The sequence below is a fragment of the Schistocerca americana genome, chromosome 5 (genome assembly GCF_021461395.2).
Source record: "Schistocerca americana isolate TAMUIC-IGC-003095 chromosome 5, iqSchAmer2.1, whole genome shotgun sequence".
Classification (NCBI taxonomy): Eukaryota; Metazoa; Arthropoda; class Insecta; order Orthoptera; family Acrididae; genus Schistocerca; species Schistocerca americana.
This window is the reverse complement of record NC_060123.1, coordinates 537,996,021-538,011,136: the sequence shown is the minus strand read 5'-3', so window position 1 is coordinate 538,011,136 and position 15,116 is coordinate 537,996,021.

Genomic DNA, 15,116 nt, shown 5'->3' with positions numbered 1-15,116 from the left:
TTTCAGTGTTTATCCATACATTCCTTTCCCCGCCGATTCTCCGGCGAACCTTCTCGTTCCTCACCTTATAAGACCACTTAATTTTCAACATCCATCTGTAGCAATAAATCTCAAATTCTTCGTTTCTGTTCTGTTCCGGGTTTCCCGCATTCTATGTTTCAGTATGATACAGTGCTGTGCTGCAAACGTACATTCTCAGAAAATGTTTCCTCATATTAAGGCCTATACCGGCGGAGTCAGGGATTTTCTCTGCCTCGTGATGACTGAGTGTTGTGTGATGTCCTTAGGTTAGTTAGGTTTAAGTAGTTCTAAGTTCTAGGGGACTGATGATCATTGATGTTAAGTCCCATTGTGCTCAGAGCCGTTTGAGCCATTACGGCTTATGTTCGGTATTAGTAGACCTTCGCCAGAAATTCCCTTCTCGCCGGTGCTAGTCTGTTTCTGATGTCTTTCTTGTTCCGTACATCATGGATTATTTTGAAGTCTACGTAGCAGAATACCTTAACTTCGCCTGCTTCGTAATGCCCCACTCTGATTTAAATTTCTTGCTTTTATCATTTCTTCTACTTCTCATTACTTTCGTCTTTCTGTGATTTAATCTGAATCCATATTTCGTATTCATTAGTCTGTTCATTCCAGTAAGCAGACCCTGTAATTCTTCGTCACTTTCATTGGGAATAGCAATGTCATCAGCGATAATTTTCATTGATGTCTCTCACCCAGAATTTTAATCGCCGTCTTGAAATTCTCTGTTGTTTCCGTCATTGCTTATGGATGTATACACTGATCAGTCGGGGTGTACGACTACCCCTGTCTTACTTTTGAATGGGAGCAAATCGTTCTTGGTCTTCCAGTCACGATTTTCCGTCCTGGTCGTTGTATTTAAACATGTTACCTATCTTTCCCTATAGTTTACCTCTATTTTTCTCAGAATTTCCTACAAGTTGTAGCATTTTATGTTTTTGAACTCTTTTCCAGGTCGACAAATCCGATGAACTTACGTTATGTGAAGGTCAATCAAACAATTTAAAATGATAGCGGGTAAAACTGTCCGTATTAAAAGTCAGTGTAAGTCTAAATCCGCAATAGCTGTTTTGTGTGTGTTCACTGTATGACGACCGATTTCATACCATATAGGAATATCTTCAGGTCATATAAAACTAATACTTCATCTGCCACGAATTGTGAAGATACAATCACTCTTAAAAACATGTTACACCCCTGGAAAAACCTTGAATGAAACGGCAAATGGGCATTCGATCAGAACTATCGTGGTTCTGATCGGATGCCACTCTGTCGTTTCGTCGAAGATTTCAATTAGGAATGACATGTTTTTACGGGAACTTGTACCTTGGAATTCGTGGCACATGATTTATTACTTTCATACGACCTTGAGATATACCTCCGGATTATGAAACCGGTCGTCATACAGTGAAAACACACTAAACAGCTACTGCGGATTAGGATTTTCACCAAGTTTTAATACAGACTCCATCTCTGATTTTAAACTTTATGATAATCATCCACATTATGTACAAGTTCTTTTAACTGTGGTTGCCAGTTGCCCAACCTATAAGGTTATTTGTCATATGAACGTGTCTCGATTTATCGTCATTCTAGCTTCCATTATCAACCGTAACGACTGCCTCTTCGTAGACAACACAAACTTAGCGTCTTACAACGGGCTGACTGAGTCGCACAAAATGAATTTTATCATTTCAAAATAAAACAAGAAAATATGTTATACGTCTCTTACAGGGATGGAAAGGTTAAGATACAGCAGTCTCACCTATTACTCCTAAATAATGAATTCTGTGTCCAAAATATCCTTTAATCAGATAATATCGGGTCAGTCTCATTTGTAACAGGCATATCTTACTGTTATACCTATATACAGGCAGCTGCTATTCATTACACAATGTGAAGCGCACAGGAATTCGTGCGATGCACGTAAACTTTCAACCTGAATATTTGGTCGATTTATCACGTTCCATAATAGCGAAATTTACTTTCCTGGTTAACGAATATTGGTCGTCGAACTGAAAGTAGGTGCCACAAAGTGACCGGAAATTCGCATCGGCTACATTCGTTCCACCCACTTTCCTGTAAGAAGTGAGATTTACTCCGCACGTAGTAAAATTTCGCGTAACTCCGCTCTCACTGTTTGCCATTCCAGCAGGCAGAGGAGAGGTGAGATAAAGGACCGAGAGCGCCCTCCCAAGAATACGTCGCCGCTCGCACCTGCAACACTCCAAACAAACACGCGTGCAGCAGAGTCTCAAGTTGCGACGCCGATTATCTGAGAGCGAACTTTCCGTCGGGCGCGCCCGCCGAGTTCCCTTAATGATGGCAGCAACTTCCTATTATGGCTCCCCGAACGGTTCTGAAACACGTGAAGGCTTCTCCGTGGGTCTTCCGAAAGTCCTCCTCCTGTTCCACCAGTTGGCGACTCTGCGGAAACGGGAGTGGGTTTGAACGCTTTACGCTACCATTGTCGCGTCTTACAATAACAATGAATGTTACTGTATCCATCGAGAGAAGTAACTCTCAGTCTGGAGTATACTGGGAGGTAAAACGGACTGTCTTTACTCAAAACTGAAATTTCGATTTCAGAGGCGTTGTTCAAATGATAACGCGTCACATATCCTCTCACGTATTTTGCAATGAATGCAGTCAAATGTGATTCTTAAATTAACAGATTTATGAAATTTTTCTGTGAGAGTGAGCTCACTGGCTTACCAGTTCAGGAATCCCTCATTGTTATACCATGTAATGCTTAATGTTCATCCTTCTACAGCGCCACATCGCAGGCGCTTCGATTTTCTTCTCTTTTGCATTTCACACATTCCATTATTCATTGCCATACAATTTTGTGCCCCAAACACACATTCTCAGGAAGTTAGTAGATATCTTTTGGCCAGTAATGTCTTCTTTGAATTTTCTAGTCTGCTTCTTGTGCCCTCCTTGCTTCGACCCACATGCGTTATTTGGTTTCGAGGGCTTCAGTTTTTAGCTTCGATCCGAGATCACCAATTTTGTAACAGGCATATCTTACAGTTACACCTATATAAAGGCAGCTGCTATTCATTACACAATGTGCTGCTCCTCATAATTTTCGTCATTTTTGTTTTATTCTCAATCCATATTCTATACACATTTGGTGGCCGTGCGGTTAAAGGCGCTGCAGTCTGGAACCGCAAGACCGCTACGGTCGCAGGTTCGAATCCTGCCTCGGGCATGGATGTTTGTGATGTCCTTAGGTTAGTTAGGTTTAACTAGTTGTAAGTTCTAGGGGACTAATGACCTCAGCAGTTGAGTCCCATAGTGCTCAGAGCCACTATACACATTAGACCGTTGGTTCTATACAGCAGGTCTTGCAGTTCTTCACTTTCACTGACAACAGCAGCGTCAGCAGCGAACCTTGACATTGATATCCATTCATCCGGAACTTTAATCCCACTCGAGAACCTTTCTTTTATTTTCGTCATACCCTCTTCGATTTGTGGATTTCACTGGAGGAATGAAGCACTACATCGCTGTCTAGTAACCTTCATAACTCGAGCACTTTGTTCTTGGTCTCTGATATTATTGTTTCCTCTTTGTTCTTGTACATACTGTATATCATCCGTCTTTCTCTGTATCTTACCACTTTTCTCACGATTTCAGTCATCTGGCACAATAATACACTGCCGAACGCTTTCTGCAGGTCGACAGATCTTGATTTTTCTTTGGTGTTGCTTCTATTATCAGGTGCAATGTCAGAATTTCGTCTCTTGCGATTACTTTTCCGAAAGCCGAACTACTCGTCATCTAACAAGTAATTTTCTTTTCGACTCTTCTCTGCATACGAAATTATAACCGTTCACTTAATAACAAAAACGCTGTCCGACCGAGACAAAGAATTTTACAATTCTAGATCTACAGAATTTGACAAGTAAGGGTTCATATTCACAATTGTTTGATTGTGTTGATGAGATTTAGAAAGTGGGAATTGTGGACATAATTGATCGATAATTCACATAATATAACAAGTTTTTAAATACGAGTATTAAAAGTATTTAAAACACAACTGAGTGAAAACTCCAATAGTTAGCGTAGTAGTATTTATTTAAGTTGATTACACACCCACACAACCGGTTTCGCAGCTCTTAAATAGCATGTTATGGTGTACATAAATGCTATTTCAGATGATATAGGCAGTTACAGAAAGTCGCAGAGTAGCAATTGGCGTGCCTAAGCAGCGTTCCGAGCCCTCCTTAATTAATAAAAAACCATCATCAATTGAGGAAGTCTGAGAACTTTGGGTAGCCATGCCAACTGTTATTCTGCGGCTTTCTTTCACTCCCTGTACCATATGACATAGCATTTATGTAGACTAAAACAAAGAGCTTAAAAGTTGTGAAACCGGTTGTGTGGGCCTTTAAGCGACTTAAACAAATACAGGTATGGCAGACTATCAGCTTTATGTTTTAACAGGTTTAACACTTCTATTTAAACACCTGTTGTGCTGTATAAATTGTCAATCAGTTATGTACCACTGTTTTAGTTGTGGCTGTCCCAGTTTTAAAATTATCCGTATCGAGATATGAAGCTCGTTAGCGATGCAGCTCACTACAATTCTTCTTGAAGAGCTGCCCTGACTCTTTCTGTCTTTCATGATATTGTTCATGAGCTCTCTAAACCGTGGGATCTACATGCCATTAATTTCAGTGGCAACTGTTTGCAGCGAGACTGAACCTGCCCAGGATTGTTTTCAACCCGGCCCGCGGGAAAACTTCACAGAGTTACTCCTAATTGTCAACTGTAATTGCCAATCTCTTCGACGTATGTTGTTTTTTTTTCTTACTTCTATTAACATTACTACATAATTCCTGTCTGTTATAGACATATTAAGGCAATACAACTGCTGTAACTGAGTGTTGTTAATAACGAGGTCCGTTCATAGGTGTTTGCTTTCCCCGACATTTAAACGTGGGTAACAACTCATTTACAGATTTTTACCTTCATTTACGTGTCTTGAACACTGATTCTTTACTAACGGCGTTGCAGAAATTTGCGACGAAAGTTTTCAAAATGGCCTTTGTAAAACGTCGTAAGTAAAGATATAATACTACGATCACGACTCATAAATAAATATACGCACATGAACATAAATTGAATTTACTCTCACAACGCTTGTTTTAAGGTATTCTTTTTGTTCGCGTAGCGTGACTGTAAAGGATAGTCATTCTTATCAGTGCTTTATACCCCATAAACATTATATCATAGACGCTAGAATCTCGAATTCACGCGCTAGGGGCGTTCCTGCCACATCACGTGACAATGCGGCCCGCGAGCTTAAGTATGTGAATTAGGACCTCGGGTCAGCAAAGGTTGCCCATGTCTGCTTTATGCTAAGGCTACACAAACGCTTTTTAGAGCATCAGTTTTACGGAAATTACCGCAACGTTTTCTAATCGCCGACACCTAGTTTTACCACACATCGAACAACGTAACGTCCTACTCGGTAAATTACGCAGGTTTGAGAGTACGCCTGCTGCTCGGTGTATCGTTAAAGTAGTTTCAGTTGTAGCACGGTCCATCGTGCGCTGACTGGAATGAGGTACGCGTGTCGAGAATTGAGAATGCAATAACAGAACAAAGTGTAACACCACGAGCGATCCTTTCGTTACTGGTTGTCAGTCGACAAGAACAGACAGAACAGGGAAAATGGTGGATACATCCATTAATGTGGATGGCCCTGCAATGGAAAGTTCATAAATATACACGAAAGACTGAAAAACTATCCACCGTTATTTTATCATCGTATGTAAATACAGCAATTTGAGTGTCTCCTTCCTAAAGTACATGAAAAACTAGCACGCAGATAACAATATACGAGTGAGTATAGGCGCTGAAGGGAAGCTGTCGGTCACTTTACGGTGTTATTAATATAAAATAACAATAATAAACAATTGGCCAAGCTGTAATATAGTTGTAATGCAGTTCATTACAAACTTACCAAGATAATTTAGCGTATTTACCCAACAGTCCATTATGAGTGTGTGGCTTCACTCGCGTACTAAGGTGAAAGTAGAGAAATCCTCAGCAATCATGGCCACCAGTAGCCGCTGGATACAAAAATGCGTTTAATCACTCCCACGTGCGACTTTTGACGCCAGAAAATTGGCCCACCCCCATCCGTTTGAGGTATGACACGAGAAAGTGCTTGTCCTTAGACAAAGTGCGTTAATTTTCTTATCGCGAAGCCACGTCTTACGCCACAGCACTCGTCCATGCTTCTTGTGTCATTTATTGAACAAAAGTTGTTCTAAAGATCGCCAGTGCAGCTTTTGCCTAACAGTATTGCCGGCCCACGCACGCACTTTCGATACCCGAATGCCATTTGGTTATTCATACGCAAATCTAACACTGATGGCCCTACAGTTAATAAACAAGTATATGTCGCGCAGTGCATTAGGCTTTTGAATGGAAGTATCTTACATAATCAGCGCGCTCGTGATCTTCCAACGCAGTGTCGTGTGCCGTGTAAAAATGTTGATTTTAGAATTGTGGAAGGGCTACTCTCGTACCTGTTAGAGTTCAAAATGCTCATATTTTATTTGAATAAGACAGCTTTAGATACGTTATATGTGGTGCTCATTGGGAATAGGCGGTGCAGTCGATAGACGTATGAATTATAGTAAGACTTTTAATATATACGTTTTATTCAGTTCCAATTTACCCCTTCTTAACAGGAGACTAATTCCATATCAAAGAATGTCTAATTAACATTGTACTCTAGACCGTCAAGGAAAAGTCTAATATTACTTCTTTCTAAAGCAGCCCGCCATCGCATTGCTGGTGGTCGTGATTGGGGGGGGGGGGGGGGGGAGGTAAAAGGAAGTCATCTTTTTCTGTTTTATTAATACAAACCATGGCTTGAGGAGACTCACAGAGAATTAACTTGTGCTCTGTGGATACCCTCGTGACCGTATCATGTTTCCGTTATTAAGCACAAGATAACGGGTAGCTTATACGTGTGACATGTATTTTTAATTACTGATTAATTTGTTGCACCAAAGGATATTGATATTTACTTTGCGTCAGCACAGTCACCAACAACGCTTACGTGTACTTCGGTCACGCTGCTGATACCGCCGTGAAGTGACAATGGGTCACACATTGGATGCGCGCCAAAAATCTCTGTCATTCGAAAGTTTACAAAATTCTACACTATTTGACCTACTTAGTCTTACGCGGTATCCTTGGAATCTGGGCGTAGTAATCAGCGTACGTATCTCGGTTAAAATGAATATGCATTAAATCTAAAAAGAAATATGCATGGCGGTATGTGCCACTGATCAAGTTTGAACCATTAGATACATAGTATTTACTAGTTCAAACTGTTCATAATGCGCCATGGAGCCTAGTGAACAAGCTAGTACGTTTTTCATCTAAAACGGTTGAAGACAGATTCCAAAAACAAGCGGTGGCTAGAAGCTGGTAGTCATAACTTCCGAAAAGAAATGCCATCGATATCTGGATTAAACGCTAGATAACTCAGTTGGTGCAATCGCTTGATACACAGAGTTATGATAACAGCAGGATTACTGTTCAAAAAATGTTCAAATGTGTGAAATGTTATGAGAAATGTTATGAGACTTAACTGCTAAGGTCATCAATCCCTAAGTTTACACACTACTTAAGCTGAATTATCCTAAGGACAAACACACACATCCATGCCCGAGGGAGGACTCGAACCTTCGCCGGGACCAGCTGCATAGCCCATGACTGCAGCGCCCTAGACCGCTCGGCTAATCACGCGCACCCAGGATTACTACTCACAGTGCCAAATAAACTAGTAGGTAGTCCAGAATTCTAACTGCAGCATCATTGACAAAGCCAAATTTAGAATCGCACTCTCTCACGAAATGTACTCCAAAATTAAACAAAACAAATCACTTCAAGGCATCTGCAATTCATCGCGAAACAGCTCTGTATAATTACTGAAGAAAATGACACTGATTCCGAATCACAAGAGCTTTGTTGAACAGCACATGGCAGAGTATGCCAAAGGCTTGCGTTACTCACCGGGTTCAGGACGGAAGTGCCAAAAAATGTCTTAACTGTAATAAATAACCGGTAACTGAGTAAACACTGTTTGTAAAATAACCGGTTATCAGAAACAAGCAGTTAATTCAGGAACTCACTCTCTCTTGCCACGAATAATGAATATATTGTCCATGTGATGTTCGTACTATCATGAAAATAGCTGGTAACTCCTAATGGTCACCATCAGTGTGCTGATGAATGCCCTTCTGATTCAGCCTCACTCTATCAGACCGTGGACATTCACACTGGCCTTGTGGTACCATACTTCCATGGAAATAACTGGTGTAATAACTGGTTATTTCTGAAGATATAGGAATACTGGAAGGTACTGGTAACAGGAGTACAGGAGCAATCGACTCTATTTCTGTCTCATTTGTTGAACTTACTACAAGGATACTTTTCGATCATGCTTGATTTTTAAAACCTTATTCAAACCTTTATCATCATGGTCTTCATTTTTCTCAAACATAAACCTTACACGTGAATAAACGACTCTAGTATCTGGTTACCGTTTATTCTCGTTTTTCATTTCACTGTGCGAAACAACAGAAATTAAGCGTTGAATTATGCCTACACAACCTATTAAACATACCTGAAAAAGTTCTTATTGAATTTTCATTTCTTAGTAGCGCAATAAAGTTTTTCAAGCTCTATACTTTTGAAACAAATCTCCTAAAGGTCCTAAGATAACATTTCAAATTAGACCACGATTCTCATCTTTGATAAAACACAGAGAACCTCTGAAAATCATTAACTGAAAGGTTGTGGAAACCTAGGCAGTTCATGTTTGCTACGTGTACGTATAACTACGCAGCCGGCTCAAGTTTAACAGTATGGAATAATTCAACAGATTTTACTGCCGTGTACTAACATCCGCAGGAACTGCAACGCGTTCTGTGACTGCTAGACTGATAACGAACCGCATGCGCAGTAACTTTACCAGATGCAATGGGTTACTGGTGCGACGTTTGCTAGTAAGAATAACTTACTTGTCACACCCTTTAGAGCCGTTATGAATAATTGTTACCGAAAACTAAGTTAACTGCGATAACTGAAACTAGTCCATCCCTAGTCCAGGATAACAGTGCTGCCTCCACTTCGTATCCTAGCGCGTCGAAACTCCTCAGCGGAAGGGGAGCCAAAGCAGTGACTGCCACTACCTGCTGCTGCTACGAGGATAAAACAAGACCTCTGAATCTCCCTTAAGATTAAAAGAAGTTAAGTTGGTGTCCAAGCCAATTGTACTGCGTTGTTCTCTCGCTGAGATGGAGTATATTTAAAATATACTTGCAAACATGGTTATATAATTAACTCATGAGTAAGGAATTAAAGTTTGAGTGAGCATTGAGCGATTAAGTGAGCATTTTTCTTCACCACTGTCTTGGCGATCAAGTTGCTGCGACAAAAAAATTTAAAACCAGTTCACTTATGGCAGCAAATCATGGTACAAATTGCACACCCATACCATGAAAGCATGACATATGGTCCACTTTCATTGTCGTCAAATACATATGACAAACACTTGAATTATGTTCACAATTGCGATTACTAACGGCCATCGCCTGTTTCCGGGAATGACGACGATGAAAGTGTGTGCCACCCAGGACACTAAGCGGAATTACCCTCTTTACACGAGCGGCCACCTTAAAGGTTTCCTTTACCCATGCATGACTTACAGCCAGATCCAAACTTCCACATGTTGTCGTTCCTGCGTCATAGCCTGTATCGGACAAACATTATCTAGTTAAGCAATGGGAAGCCAATTTAATTGAAAGTCGCTGCTAGGTATCGACGATAAATACAATACTGCATGCGTGTGCGAAAGAACATTGCATTTTTCTTCTTAACTACACGGGCACTGTAATATCGTACGTACGAGAAACGAACGGCCATTTTAGTTGAAAATACACTCCTGGAAATGGAAAAAAGAACGCATTGACACCGGTGTGTCAGACCCACCATACTTGCTCCGGACACTGCGAGAGGGCTGTACAAGCAATGATCACACGCACGGCACAGCGGACACACCAGGAACCGCGGTGTTGGCCGTCGAATGGCGCTAGCTGCGCAGCATTTGTGCACCGCCACCGTCAGTGTCAGCCAGTTTGCCGTGGCATACGGAGCTCCATCGCAGTCTTTAACACTGGTAGCATGCTGCGACAGCGTGGACGTGAACCGTATGTGCAGTTGACGGACTTTGAGCGAGGGCGTACAGTGGGCATGCGGGAGGCCGGGTGGACGTACCGCCGAATTGCTCAACATGTGCGGCGTGAGGTCTCCACAGTACATCGATGTTGTCGCCAGTGGTCGGCGGAAGGTGCACGTGCCCGTCGACCTGGGACCGGACCGCAGCGACGCACGGATGCACGCCAAGACCGTAGGATCCTACGCAGTGCCGTAGGGGACCGCACCGCCACTTCCCAGCAAATTAGGGACACTGTTGCTCCTGGGGTATCGGCGAGGACCATTCGCAACCGTCTCCATGAAGCTGGGCTACGGTCCCGCACACCGTTAGGCCGTCTTCCGCTCACGCCCCAACATCGTGCAGCCCGCCTCCAGTGGTGCCGCGACAGGCGTGAATGGAGGGACGGAGGGACGAATGGAGACGTGTCGTCTTCAGCGATGAGAGTCGCTTCTGCCTTGGTGCCAATGATGGTCGTATGCGTGTTTGGCGCCGTGCAGGTGAGCGCCACAATCAGGACTGCATACGACCGAGGCACACAGGGCCAACACCCGGCATCATGGTGTGGGGAGCGATCTCCTACACTGGCCGTACACCACTGGTGATCGTCGAGGGGACACTGAATAGTGCACGGTACATCCAAACCGTCATCGAACCCATCGTTCTACCATTCCTAGACCGGCAAGGGAACTTGCTGTTCCAACAGGACAATGCACGTCCGCATGTATCCCGTGCCACCCAACGTGCTCTAGAAGGTGTAAGTCAACTACCCTGGCCAGCAAGATCTCCGGATCTGTCCCCCATTGAGCATGTTTGGGACTGGATGAAGCGTCGTCTCACGCGGTCTGCACGTCCAGCACGAACGCTGGTCCAACTGAGGCGCCATGTGGAAATGGGATGGCAAGCTGTTCCACAGGACTACATCCAGCATCTCTACGATCGTCTCCATGGGAGAATAGCAGCCTGCATTGCTGCGAAAGGTGGATATAGACTGTACTAGTGCCGACATTGTGCATGCTCTGTTGCCTGTGTCTCTGTGCCTGTGGTTCTGTCAGTGTGATCATGTGATGTATCTGACCCCAGGAATGTGTCAATAAAGTTTCCCCTTCCTGGGACAATGAATTCACGGTGTTCTTATTTCAATTACCAGGAGTGTAACTGCAAGGTATCGGCTGATAAATACGTTATTGCATGCATTTCCGAAAGAGCATTGCATCGTTCTTCTTACTGCAATATCGTAAAAATGAGAAACAAACTCGTCAACATGCACTGTTTTTATTCATTCAAGAATTTTATACAGAATCAGTACTCTGATAGACTAATACATCTTTAAGAAAGGAAAAAATTATTCTGTAACTTATTCACCACAAATCAAGGTTCTAGGCCACTTTTTAAAAGTTGCTTCTTCCAGCTACAGGTTGAAAGGTCATATTTTCTCTCATAATTTGTATCATATGATCCATTACGAGTTAGTCATAAAGTTTGTTGTTGTTGTGGTCTTCAGTCCTGACTGGTTTGATGCAGCTCTCCATGCTACTCTATCCTGTGCAAGCTTCTTCATCTCCCACTACCTACTGCAACATACATCCATCTGAATCTCCTTAGTGTGTTCATCTCTTGGTCTCCCTCTACGATTTTTACCCTCCACGCTGCCCTCCAATACTAAACTGGCGATCCTTTGATGCCTCAGAACATATCCTACCAACCGATCCCATCTTCTAGTGAAGTTGTGCTACAAACGCCTCTTCTCCCCAATTCTATTCAATACCTCCTCATTAGTTATGTGATCTACCCATCTAATCTTCAGCCCTCTTCTGTAGCACCACATTTCTAAAGCTTCTATTCTCTTCTTGTCCAAACTATTTATCGTCATTGTTTCACTTCCACACATGGCTACACTCCACACAAATACTTTCATAAATGATTTCCTGACACTAAACTCTATACTAGATGTTAACAAATTTCTCTTCTTCAGAATCGCTTCCTTGCCATTGCCGGTCTATATTTCATATCTTCTCTACTTCGACCATCATCAGTTATTTTGCTCCCCAAATAGCAAACTCCTTTACTACTTTAACTGACTCATTTCCTAATCTAATTCCCGCAGCGTCACCCGACCTGATTCGACTACATTCCATTATCCGCGTTTTGCTTTTGTTGATTTTCACCTTATATCCTCCTTTCAAGACACTAGCCATGCCGTTGAACTGGTCTTCCAAGTCCTTTGCTGTCTCTGACAGAATTACAATGTCATCGGCGAACCTCGGAGCTTTTATTTCTTCTCCATGGATTTTAATACCTACTCTGAATTTTTCTTTTGTTTCCTTTACTGCTTGCTCGATATACAGATTGAATACCATCGGGGGGAGGGTACAGCCCTGTATCACTCCCTTCCCAACCACTGCTTCCCTTTCATACCCCTCGACTCTTATAACTGCCATCTGCTTTCTGTACAAATTGTAAATAACCTTTCGCTCCCTGTATTTTACCGCTGCCACCTTCAGAATTTGAAAGAGAGTATTCCAGTAAAAATTGTCAAAAGCTTTCTCTAAGTCTACAAATGCTAGATACGTGGGTTTGCCTTTTCTTAGTCTAGCTTCCAAAATAAGTCGTAGGGTCGGTATTGCCTCACGTGTTCCAACATTTCTACGGAATCCAAACTTATCTTCCCCGAGATCGGCTTCTACCAGTTATTCCACTCGTCTGTAAAGAATTTGTGTCAATATTTGTCAGCCGTGACTTATTAAACTGATAGTTCGGTAATTTTCACATCTGTGAACACCTGCTTTCTTTGGGATTGGAATTATTATATTCTTCTTGAAGCCTGCGGATATTTCACCTGTCTCATACATCTTGCTTACTAGATGATAGAGTTTTGTCAGGGCCTGTTCTCCGAAGGCTATCAGTAGCTCTAATGGAATGTTGTCTACTCCCGGGGCCTTGTTTCGACTTAGGTCCTTCAGTGCCCTGTAAAACACTTCACCCAGTATTATATCTCCCATTTCATCTTCAACTACATTCTCTTCTTCAATAAGATTCTTCAGGGTATCAGACCGCATCGTCATAATTTAAAATGCGCCAACGTTTCGGCCAGCGTTGCAGCTAGCCTTCATCAGGGCCTTACGTTAACTGCTAAATGAACACACTTGATTCCTTAAATAGCTGCACGAGAAAACCGTGTCGTTACTTGATTGGCTGTAATAGGAGGAGGAGGAGGGGTGAAAGGTATGCTTTATTGGTGTTTCCTTTATTATCTGTCATTGGCTGAAATAGCTGTTTTCTATTGGTCTTTATATTAATCCACCCCATTGGAGGAAACGGACGAATAGCGAACAGGTGATGGCTGTGACGTCACACTGTTTCCATGCTGTCCAGAAGCTGGCTGCGGCGTGCCATTGCTTTGTGTGCTCGCGACCACTACTGCGGCTCTCCGCGTGTCTGCATGGGCCGCCACGGCTCTGCCGCCGCTCCGTAGCCCTGCTATTGCAGGCAGCCAAGATCTCGGAAGCTTGTACCCGTCCTCTCTATTCATGTTGGCGGGTCTTTTGGCTATTTCTATCGCCTCTCTAATCTTTCTTTTGAAAGTGAGAGGCTGTTTCGCCAGGACGCGGGCTTCTTGAGAAAATATTAGTTTCCCGCACTCGTCTCGGTGTTCCGCCACTGCTGGACAGCATGGAAACTGTGTGACGTCACAGCCATCACCTGTTCGCTATTCGTCCGTCTCCTCCAATGGGGTGGATTAATATAAAGACCAATAGAAAACAGCTATTTCAGCCAATGACAGATAATAAAGGAAACACCAATAAAGCATACCTTTCACCCCTCCTCCTCCTCCTATTACAGCCAATCAAGTAACGACACGGTTTTCTCGTGCAGCTATTTAAGGAATCAAGTGTGTTCATTTAGCAGTTAACGTAAGGCCCTGATGAAGGCTAGCTGCAACGCTGGCCGAAACGTTGGCGCATTTTAAATTATGACGATGCGGTCTGAGACCCTGAAGAATTTTATTGAAGAAGACAACGGCCGCGGAAGCCTACGCTTATACATTCTCTTCCATTTCCATAATATTGACCTCAACTACCTCACCCTTGTATAGACCCTCTGTATACTCCTTCCATCTTTCTGCTTTCCCTTCTTTGCTTAGAACTGGTTTTGCATCTGAGCTCTTGATATTCATACAAGTGGTTCTCTTTTCTCCAAAGGTCTCTTTAATTTTCCTGTAGGCAGTATGTATCTGAGCCCTAGTGAAATATGCCTCTACATCCTTACATTTGTCCGCTAGCCATTTCTGCTGAGCCATTTTGCTCTTCCAGTCGATCTCATTTTTGAGACGTTTGTATTCCTTTTTGCCTGCTTCATTTACTGCATTTTTATATTTTCGCCTTTCATCAATTAAATTCAAGATCTCTTCTTTTACCCAAGGATTTCTACTAACCCTTCTCTCTTTACCTACTTGATCCTCTGCTGCCTTCAGTACTTCATCCCTCAGAGCTACCCATTCTTCTTCTGCTGTATTTCTTTCCCCTATTCCTGTCAATTGTTCCCTTGTGCTCTTCCTGAAACTCTGTACAACCTCTGGTTTAGTCAGTTTATCCAGGTCCCATCTCCTTCAATTCCCACCTTTTTGCAGTTTCTTCAGTTTTAATCTACAGTTCATAACCAATAGATTGTAGTCAGAGTCCACATCTGCTCCTGCTAATGTCTTACAATTGAAAACCTGGTTCCTAAATTTCTGTCTTACCCTAATATAATCTGTCTGATACCTTCTAGTATCTCCAGGTATACAACCTTCTTTCATGATTCTCGAACCACGTGTTAGCTATGTTTAAGTTACGCCCTC